The following is a 9818-nucleotide window of genomic DNA, read 5'->3' as shown; positions in this document are numbered from 1 at the left end:
ATAGAGACTATGAATAATACTACTATACAGTGACTACAGAAAGATACCTACCCTTCCTAAAAAATAATACCACCTTACATTGACTGATTAATACCACCACATCATGACCAAATATTACCATAACTTAGTGAATTAATACCACTATACAGTGCCTATTAAATAATGCTACCATACAGTAACTACAGAGAAATATAACCATTTCATGACAAATAATACCACCATAAAGTGAATGATTAATATAACCATATAACGACCACATTTTACCATCATTTAGTGTAATAATACCACCGTACAGTGACTGATTAATATGACCATAACATGACCAAATATTACCATCATTTAGAGCATTATTAACACAATATAGTGACTACGAATAATACTACTATACAGTGACTACAGAAAAATACCTACCTTTCCTGAAAAATAATACCACCATATCATGACCAAATATTACTATAGCATAGTGAATTAATACCACCATACAGTGCCTATTAAATAATGCTACCATACAGTGACTACAGAGAAATATCACCATTTCATGACCATTAATACCATCATACAGTGGCTGATTAATATCAACATATCATAACCAAATATTATCACAATTTTGTGGATAATTAATACCATCATAGAGTAACTACTTAGTAATAGTACTGACATACAGTTTCTACTAAATAACATCCAACAGTGACTGCAACACCAATATTTATTGAAAAATGATATCATCATAGATTGCCTGATTAATATTCACATTTTTGACCAAATATTACCAAGATTTAGTGACTACATAATAATAATGCCGCCATACAATGACTATTAAATAATACCATCATACAGTGACTACAGTAAAATACAATTTCTTGACCAAAAACATCACCATACATTGAGAGACTAAAGCACCTAGATTAGACTTGTTAATTAATACAGACCCCATACCAAATTAATTAATTTAGACACCAAAAGCTCCTAAATGAATGAGGTATAGAGCATTATAGCATTGTTTTTTAATTTTTACAGCATATCTGGCAGTTAACTGTTCAGTATTAGCTGTCATGTGTGTGTATATGAGGAATAACATTATTTCTGGCCATTATGTGACTCATATAATGAATTTGCACCGGTTTTCCCCTTTAAAGGCTTCTATCTCATATAGAGTATACAGGGGCGAAACAATAACGCACCCTCTGAGACTATGACCGTTGACGCCAACTCCACCTGGATGTGCATCCTCAGGCACACATTCAGATGAAATGTGTAGGGTCCAGCAGAGACCCGCAGGCTCCCTGCACTGCAATGCACACTACCGGCAAATCAGAGGATGGCAGCAAATGTCCGTGCGCGGCAGTGACATCCTGCGCTGACCGTGCCGCCCACTGAAGTCAACTGCCGGCTTCTGCACCATCTATAAAGGAGGACGTCGGGGGAATATAAAAATAATCGTTTGTTTCTTTTTAAAAGGTGCTTTAGAAAAATGGAAGTGGCCCAGGATGGGGACATTATACCAGGAAGGGGCACAGGTAGGAGAACACTGTATGTAACCCCTTACTCATGTACAGCACCATGGAATTAATGGTGCTATATAAATAAATAATAATAATAATAGGGGGGTATCATTACTGGAAGGGCTGAGGACAGGGGACATTAATAGTGGAAGGGCGAGAGTGGGACATTATTACAGGAAGTTGCCCGAAAAGGGGGACATTATTATAGGAATGAGCCTAGGATGGAGGACATTATTAAATAAAGGGCTTAGGACATGGGACATTTTACATGATGGGGAAAATTATACCAGGAAGGGGAAGGCCCATAATGGGTGAGAAGAAAGAGAATAAAATTCCTTTATGGGGGGACTTGCTTACAGCATGTGGCCCAAGATGGGGGGGTATTATTATTGGAAAGAGCCGAGGATGAAGGACATTATTAAATAAAGCGCTTAGGACAGGGGACATTTTACATGATGGGGAACATTATACCAGGAATTGGAAGGGACCCAGAATGAGGGCGAGGGCAGGGTACAGGATGGGGGACATTCTTACAGCATGTGGCCTAGGCTGGGGGGCATTATTACTATAAGGGGCCAGGATGGGGGACATTCTTACTATAAGGGGCCAGGATAGGGGACATTATTACAGGAAGGAGCCAAGTATGCAGGACATTATTAAATAAAGGGCTTAGGACGGGAGACATTTTACATGATGGGGAACATTATACCAGGAAGGGGAAGGTGCCCTGAATGGGGGCGAAGACTGGGTCCATGATGGGGGACTTGCTTACAGCATGTGGCCCAGGATGGGGGGCATTATTATTGGAAGGGCTCAGGAAGGGGGGCATTATTACAGGACGGGTCCAAGATGGGGACATTATTACAGGAAGGAACCAAGATGGGGACATTATTACAGGAAGGAACCAAGATGGGGACATTATTACAGGAAGGGGGCCAGTATGGGGGAAATTATGACAGGAAAGTGTCAGGATGGGAGAAATTATTACAGAAAGGAGACAGGATGGAATCTTTATTACATGGGGGATGAACATGTATGGCCGTCATGCAGGTGGGGGCCCAGGTCCAAATTTTTCTTCGGGGACCATCATAATTTAGTTATGCCACTCATAGTATACACATCTGATATCTTTTTTTCTTTTATTATCTATCTATTATCTATTTATCTATCTATCTATCTATCTATCTATCTATCTATCTATCTATCTATCTATCTATCTATCTATTATCTATCTATCTATTATCTATCTATCTATCTATCTATCTATCTATCTATCTATCTATCTATCTATTATCTATCTATTTATCTATCTATCTATCTATCTATCTATCTATCTATCTATCTATTATCTATCTATCTATTATCTATTTATCTATTATCTATCTATCTATCTATCTATCTATCTATCTATCTATCTATCTATCTATCTATCTATCTATCTATTATCTATCTATTATCTATCTATCTATTATCTATCTATCTATCTATTATCTATCTATCTATTATCTATCATCTATCCCTCACATATACCTGACATAAATACAAATAAATGTGATTTCACCAATTTCACGCATTTATGGCATATAGACATATCCATCCATGTACCTCCCAGAAGGTTCTGCAGAATATAAGGTGACTCCTGTTAATGTTAATTTTTTTAATGTTTTCTTTAAAGCAGAGCCCCCCACCCAACGTGTCAATCTGATCATTCCCAGTGTAAGAATTTATTTCCCAAAATGGATCTACACAGAGGATTGATATTTGATACGACTGGTTTGGTGCAGAGACGACTCATTTGCTGGGCCACCCACGCGCTGCTGACATTCCAAGGTGATTTCTGCAGAATTCCTGAAGTATAACTTGTCAGTGATTAATAAAATATCCAAAACGGATGAGAACAGATTTCCACCAAACCCCATACTAAAGGGAAATATGGATCTTCCTTATGATTTGGCATGTTTTTTGTTTTCCAAACAACTAGGAGGGTCCTCTCTTGAAGAGACCCATAGAGGCTGCTCAGCCATAACAGTTAGTGTAGTAACATGTTATGAAAGGCAATTCAGTATCATAATGGACATGGAGGTCAGAGCACATACAGTGATCTGACAATAACCCAAAATAATAGAACGAGCTCTGAGACGTGGGAACTCTGCAGACCGCAATCCCTGATCCTCTCCGAACACAACTAGACGCAGCCGTGGATTGCGCCTAACGCTCCCTATGCAACTCGGCACAGTCTGAGAAACTAACTAGCCTGAAGATAGAAAAAATAAGCCTACCTTGCCTCAGAGAAATACCCCAAAGGAAAAGGCAGCCCCCCACATATAATGACTGTGAGTAAGATGAAAAGACAAACGTAGGGATGAAATAGATTCAGCAAAGTGAGGCCCGATATTCTAGACAGAACGAGGATAGGAAAGATAACTTGGCGGTCTACACAAAACCCTAAAGAAAACCACGCAAAGGGGCAAAAAGACCCTCCGTACCGAACTAACGGCACGGAGGTACACCCTTTGCGTCCCAGAGCTTCCAGCAAAACAAATAGACAAGCTGGACAGAAAAAATAGCAACAAATAGCAAAGAAGCACTTAGCTATGCAGAGCAGCAGGCCACAGGAATGATCCAGAGAAACACAAGTCCAACACTGGAACATTGACAGGAAGCATGATTCAAAGCATTAGGTGGGGTTAAGTAGAGAAGCACCTAACGACCTCACCAGATCACCTGAGGAAGGAAACTCAGAAGCAGCAGTACCAGTTTCCTCCACAAATGGTAGCTCCCACAGAGAATCAGCCGAAGTACCACTTGTGACCACAGGAGGGAGCTCTGCCACAGAATTCACAACAGTACCCCCACCTTGAGGAGGGGTCACTGAACCCTCACCAGAGCCCCCAGGCCGACCAGGATGAGCCACATGAAAGGCACGAACAAGATCGGGAGCATGGACATCAGAGGCAAAAACCCAGGAATTATCCTCCTGAGCATAACCCTTCCATTTAACCAGATACTGGAGTTTCCGTCTTGAAACACGAGAATCCAAAATCTTCTCCACAATATACTCCAATTCCCCCTCCACCAAAACCGGGGCAGGAGGGTCAACAGATGGAACCATAGGTGCCACGTATCTCCGCAACAATGACCTATGGAAGACGTTATGTATGAAAAAAGAATCTGGGAGGGTCAGACGAAAAGACACAGGATTAATAACCTCAGAAATCCTATAAGGACCAATGAAACGAGGTTTAAACTTCGGAGAGGAAACCTTCATAGGAATATGACGAGAAGATAACCAAACCAGATCCCCAACACGAAGTCGGGGACCCACACGGCGTCTGCGATTAGCGAAACGTTGAGCCTTCTCCTGGGACAAGGTCAAATTGTCCACTACATGAGTCCAAATCTGCTGCAACCTGTTCACCACAGTATCCACACCAGGACAGTCCGAAGACTCAACCTGTCCTGAAGAGAAACGAGGATGGAACCCAGAATTGCAGAAAAATGGCGAAACCAAGGTAGCCGAGCTGGCCCGATTATTAAGGGCGAACTCAGCCAAAGGCAAAAAGGACACCCTGTCATCCTGATCGGCAGAAACAAAGTATTCCAAGGTCTGATTGGTTCGTTCGGTCTGGCCATTAGTCTGAGGATGAAAAGCCGAGGAAAAAGACAAGTCAATGCCCATCCTACCACAAAAGGCTCGCCAAAACCTCGAAACAAACTGGGAACCTCTGTCAGAAACGATATTCTCTGGAATGCCATGCAAACGAACCACATGCTGGAAGAACAATGGCACCAAATCAGAGGAGGAAGGCAACTTGGACAAGGGTACCAGATGGACCATCTTAGAAAAGCGATCACAGACTACCCAAATGACTGACATCTTTTGAGAGACGGGAAGATCTGAAATAAAATCCATAGAGATATGTGTCCAAGGTCTCTTCGGGACCGGCAAGGGCAAAAGCAACCCACTGGCACGAGAACAGCAGGGCTTAGCCCGATCACAAATCCCACAGGACTGCACAAAAGAACGCACATCCCGCGACAGAGATGGCCACCAAAAGGATCTAGCCACTAACTCTCTGGTACCAAAGATTCCAGGATGACCAGCCAACACCGAACAATGAACCTCAGAGATCACTTTATTTGTCCACCTATCCGGGACAAACAGTTTCTCCGCCGGACAACGATCAGTTTTATTCGCCTGAAATTTTTGCAGCACCCGCCGCAAATCAGGGGAGGTGGCAGACACAATTACTCCTTCCTTGAGGATACCCGCCGGCTCAGATAAACCCGGAGAGTCGGGCACAAAACTCCTAGACAGAGCATCCGCCTTCACATTTTTAGAGCCCGGAAGGTACGAAATCACAAAGTCAAAACGGGCGAAAAACAGCGACCAACGAGCCTGTCTAGGATTCAAACGCTTAGCAGACTCGAGATAAGTCAGGTTCTTATGATCAGTCAATACCACCACGCGATGCTTAGCTCCTTCAAGCCAATGACGCCACTCCTCGAATGCCCACTTCATGGCCAGCAACTCTCGGTTGCCCACATCATAATTCTGCTCAGCAGGCGAAAACTTCCTGGAAAAAAAAGCGCATGGTTTCATCACTGAACAATCAGAACCTCTCTGCGACAAAACAGCCCCTGCTCCAATCTCAGAAGCATCAACCTCGACCTGGAACGGAAGAGAAACATCAGGTTGACACAACACAGGGGCAGAAGAAAAACGACACTTCAACTCTTGAAAAGCTTCCACAGCAGCAGAAGACCAATTGACCAAATCAGCACCCTTCTTGGTCAAATCGGTCAATGGTTTGGCAATACTAGAAAAATTGCAGATGAAGCGACGATAAAAATTAGCAAAGCCCAGGAACTTTTGCAGACTTTTCAGAGATGTCGGCTGAGTCCAATCATGGATGGCTTGGACCTTAACAGGATCCATCTCGATAGTAGAAGGGGAAAAGATGAACCCCAAAAATGAAACCTTCTGCACACCAAAGAGACACTTTGATCCCTTCACAAACAAAGAATTAGCACGCAGGACCTGAAAAACCGTTCTGACCTGTTTCACATGAGACTCCCAATCATCCGAGAAGATCAAAATGTCATCCAAGTACACAATCAGGAATTTATCCAGGTACTCTCGGAAGATGTCATGCATAAAGGACTGAAACACTGATGGAGCATTGGCAAGTCCGAATGGCATCACTAGATACTCAAAATGACCCTCGGGTGTATTAAATGCAGTTTTCCATTCATCGCCTCGCCTGATTCGCACCAGATTATACGCACCACGAAGATCAATCTTGGTGAACCAACTAGCCCCCTTAATCCGAGCAAACAAATCAGATAACAAAGGCAAGGGGTACTGAAATTTAACAGTGATCTTATTAAGAAGGCGATAATCTATACAAGGTCTCAGCGAACCATCCTTTTTGGCTACAAAAAAGAACCCTGCTCCTAATGGCGACGATGACGGGCGAATATGCCCCTTCTCCAGGGATTCCTTCACATAACTGCGCATAGCGGTGTGCTCAGGCACGGATAAATTAAACAGTCGACCTTTTGGGAATTTACCACCAGGAATCAAATTGATAGCACAATCACAATCCCTATGCGGAGGTAGGGCATCGGACTTGGGCTCATCAAATACATCCCGGTAATCAGACAAGAACTCTGGAACCTCAGAAGGGGTGGATGACGAAATTGACAAAAATGGAACATCACCATGTACCCCCTGACAACCCCAGCTGGACACCGACATGGATTTCCAATCCAATACTGGATTATGGGCTTGTAGCCATGGCAACCCCAACACGACCACATCATGCAGATTATGCAACACCAGAAAGCGAATATCCTCCTGATGTGCAGGAGCCATGCACATGGTCAGCTGGGTCCAGTATTGAGGCTTATTCTTGGCCAAAGGCGTAGCATCAATACCTCTCAATGGAATAGGACACTGCAAGGGCTCCAAGAAAAACCCACAACGCTTAGCATATTCCAAGTCCATCAAATTCAGAGCAGCGCCTGAATCCACAAACGCCATGACAGAATATGATGACAAAGAGCAGATCAAGGTAACGGACAGAAGAAATTTTGACTGTACAGTACCAATGGCGGCAGACCTAGCGAACCGCTTAGTGCGCTTAGGACAATCAGAGATAGCATGAGTGGAATCACCACAGTAGAAACACAGCCCATTCAGACGTCTGTGTTCTTGCCGTTCAACTCTGGTCAAAGTCCTATCGCACTGCATAGGCTCAGGTTTAAGCTCAGGTAATACCGCCAAATGGTGCACAGATTTACGCTCACGCAAGCGTCGACCGATCTGAATAGCCAAAGACATAGACTCATTCAAACCAGCAGGCATAGGAAATCCCACCATGACATCCTTAAGGGCTTCAGAGAGACCCTTTCTGAACATAGCTGCCAGCGCAGATTCATTCCATTGAGTGAGCACTGACCATTTTCTAAATTTCTGGCAATATACCTCTATCTCATCCTGACCCTGACAAAGAGCCAGCAAATTCTTTTCTGCCTGATCCACTGAATTAGGCTCATCGTACAGCAATCCGAGCGCCAGGAAAAACGCATTGATATTACTTAATGCAGGATCTCCTGGCGCAAGAGAAAATGCCCAGTCCTGAGGGTCGCCGCGCAAAAAAAGAAATAATAATCAAAACCTGTTGAACTGGATCACCAGAGGAACGAGGTTTCAAGGCCAGAAATAACTTACAATTATTTTTGAAACTCAGAAACTTAGTTCTATCTCCAAAAAACAAATCAGGAATAGGAATTCTTGGTTCTAACATAGATTTCTGATCAATAGTGTCTTGAATCTTTTGTACTCTTGCCGAGAGCTGATCCACAAATGAAGACAGACTTCTAATGTCCATCGCTACACCTGTGTACTGAACCACCCAAATGTCTAGGGGAAAAAAAAAAACAAAACACAAAGCCAAGAAAAAAAAATGGTCTCAGAACTCCTTTTTTCCCTCTATTGAGAATCATTAGTACTTTTGGCTTCCTGTGCTGTTATGATAGGCAATTCAGTATCACAATGGACATGGAGGTCAGAGCACATACAGTGATCTGACAATAACCCAAAATAATAGAACGAGCTCTGAGACGTGGGAACTCTGCAGACCGCAATCCCTGATCCTCTCCGAACACAACTAGAGGCAGCCGTGGATTGCGCCTAACGCTCCCTATGCAACTCGGCACAGTCTGAGAAACTAACTAGCCTGAAGATAGAAAAAATAAGCCTACCTTGCCTCAGAGAAATACCCCAAAGGAAAAGGCAGCCCCCCACATATAATGACTGTGAGTAAGATGAAAAGACAAACGTAGGGATGAAATAGATTCAGCAAAGTGAGGCCCGATATTCTAGACAGAACGAGGATAGGAAAGATAACTTGGCGGTCTACACAAAACCCTAAAGAAAACCACGCAAAGGGGCAAAAAGACCCTCCGTACCGAACTAACGGCACGGAGGTACACCCTTTGCGTCCCAGAGCTTCCAGCAAAACAAATAGACAAGCTGGACAGAAAAAATAGCAACAAATAGCAAAGAAGCACTTAGCTATGCAGAGCAGCAGGCCACAGGAATGATCCAGAGAAACACAAGTCCAACACTGGAACATTGACAGGAAGCATGAACAGTTTCCTCCACAAACGGTAGCTCCCACAGAGAATCAGCCGAAGTACCACTTGTGACCACAGGAGGGAGCTCTGCCACAGAATTCACAACAGTAACGTGCCAATGATGTGGTACAAATGCCCACTGAACCACCATAAAGAGGTATTCTCAAGTCTGAAAGTTGTCCACTAAATGGGATAAGGGATAACTTTCCAATCACTGGGAGTTCGACCACTTGGGACCCTCCTCAGCCCTGTTCATCCTTAACCAAGTGCCAAAGACCAGCCCAGTGCAGAGCTCGGTTACCTGAGAATGAACAGAGCTGTTATTTAGATCCCCGGTTCTCGAGATCAGTGGGGCTCCCAGTGGTCGGACCTCCAGTGATTGGGAAGTTATCTCCTATCCTATGCTCAGGGGATAATGGAAAGCTTGCTTGGAAATAATACAACGTTTTCCATCTCATATAAAAAAAAGCCACAGCAAAAATTGTCAGAACATTCCTTTTTTTCTGAACTTGAGAAAAAACTTAAAGGGGTTTTCCATGACTTTAACATTGATGGCCTTTCCTTGGGATAAGTCATTAATGACTGATCGGTGAGGGTGTGACACTCTGCACCCCCAGTGATCAGCTGTTCCCAGTGTCATAGGCGGTCAAAACTGCTTAGCTCAGCACAGCT

The sequence above is a fragment of the Ranitomeya imitator genome, chromosome 4 (genome assembly GCF_032444005.1).
Source record: "Ranitomeya imitator isolate aRanImi1 chromosome 4, aRanImi1.pri, whole genome shotgun sequence".
NCBI lineage: Eukaryota > Metazoa > Chordata > Amphibia > Anura > Dendrobatidae > Ranitomeya > Ranitomeya imitator.
This window is presented reverse-complemented; position numbering follows the sequence as displayed.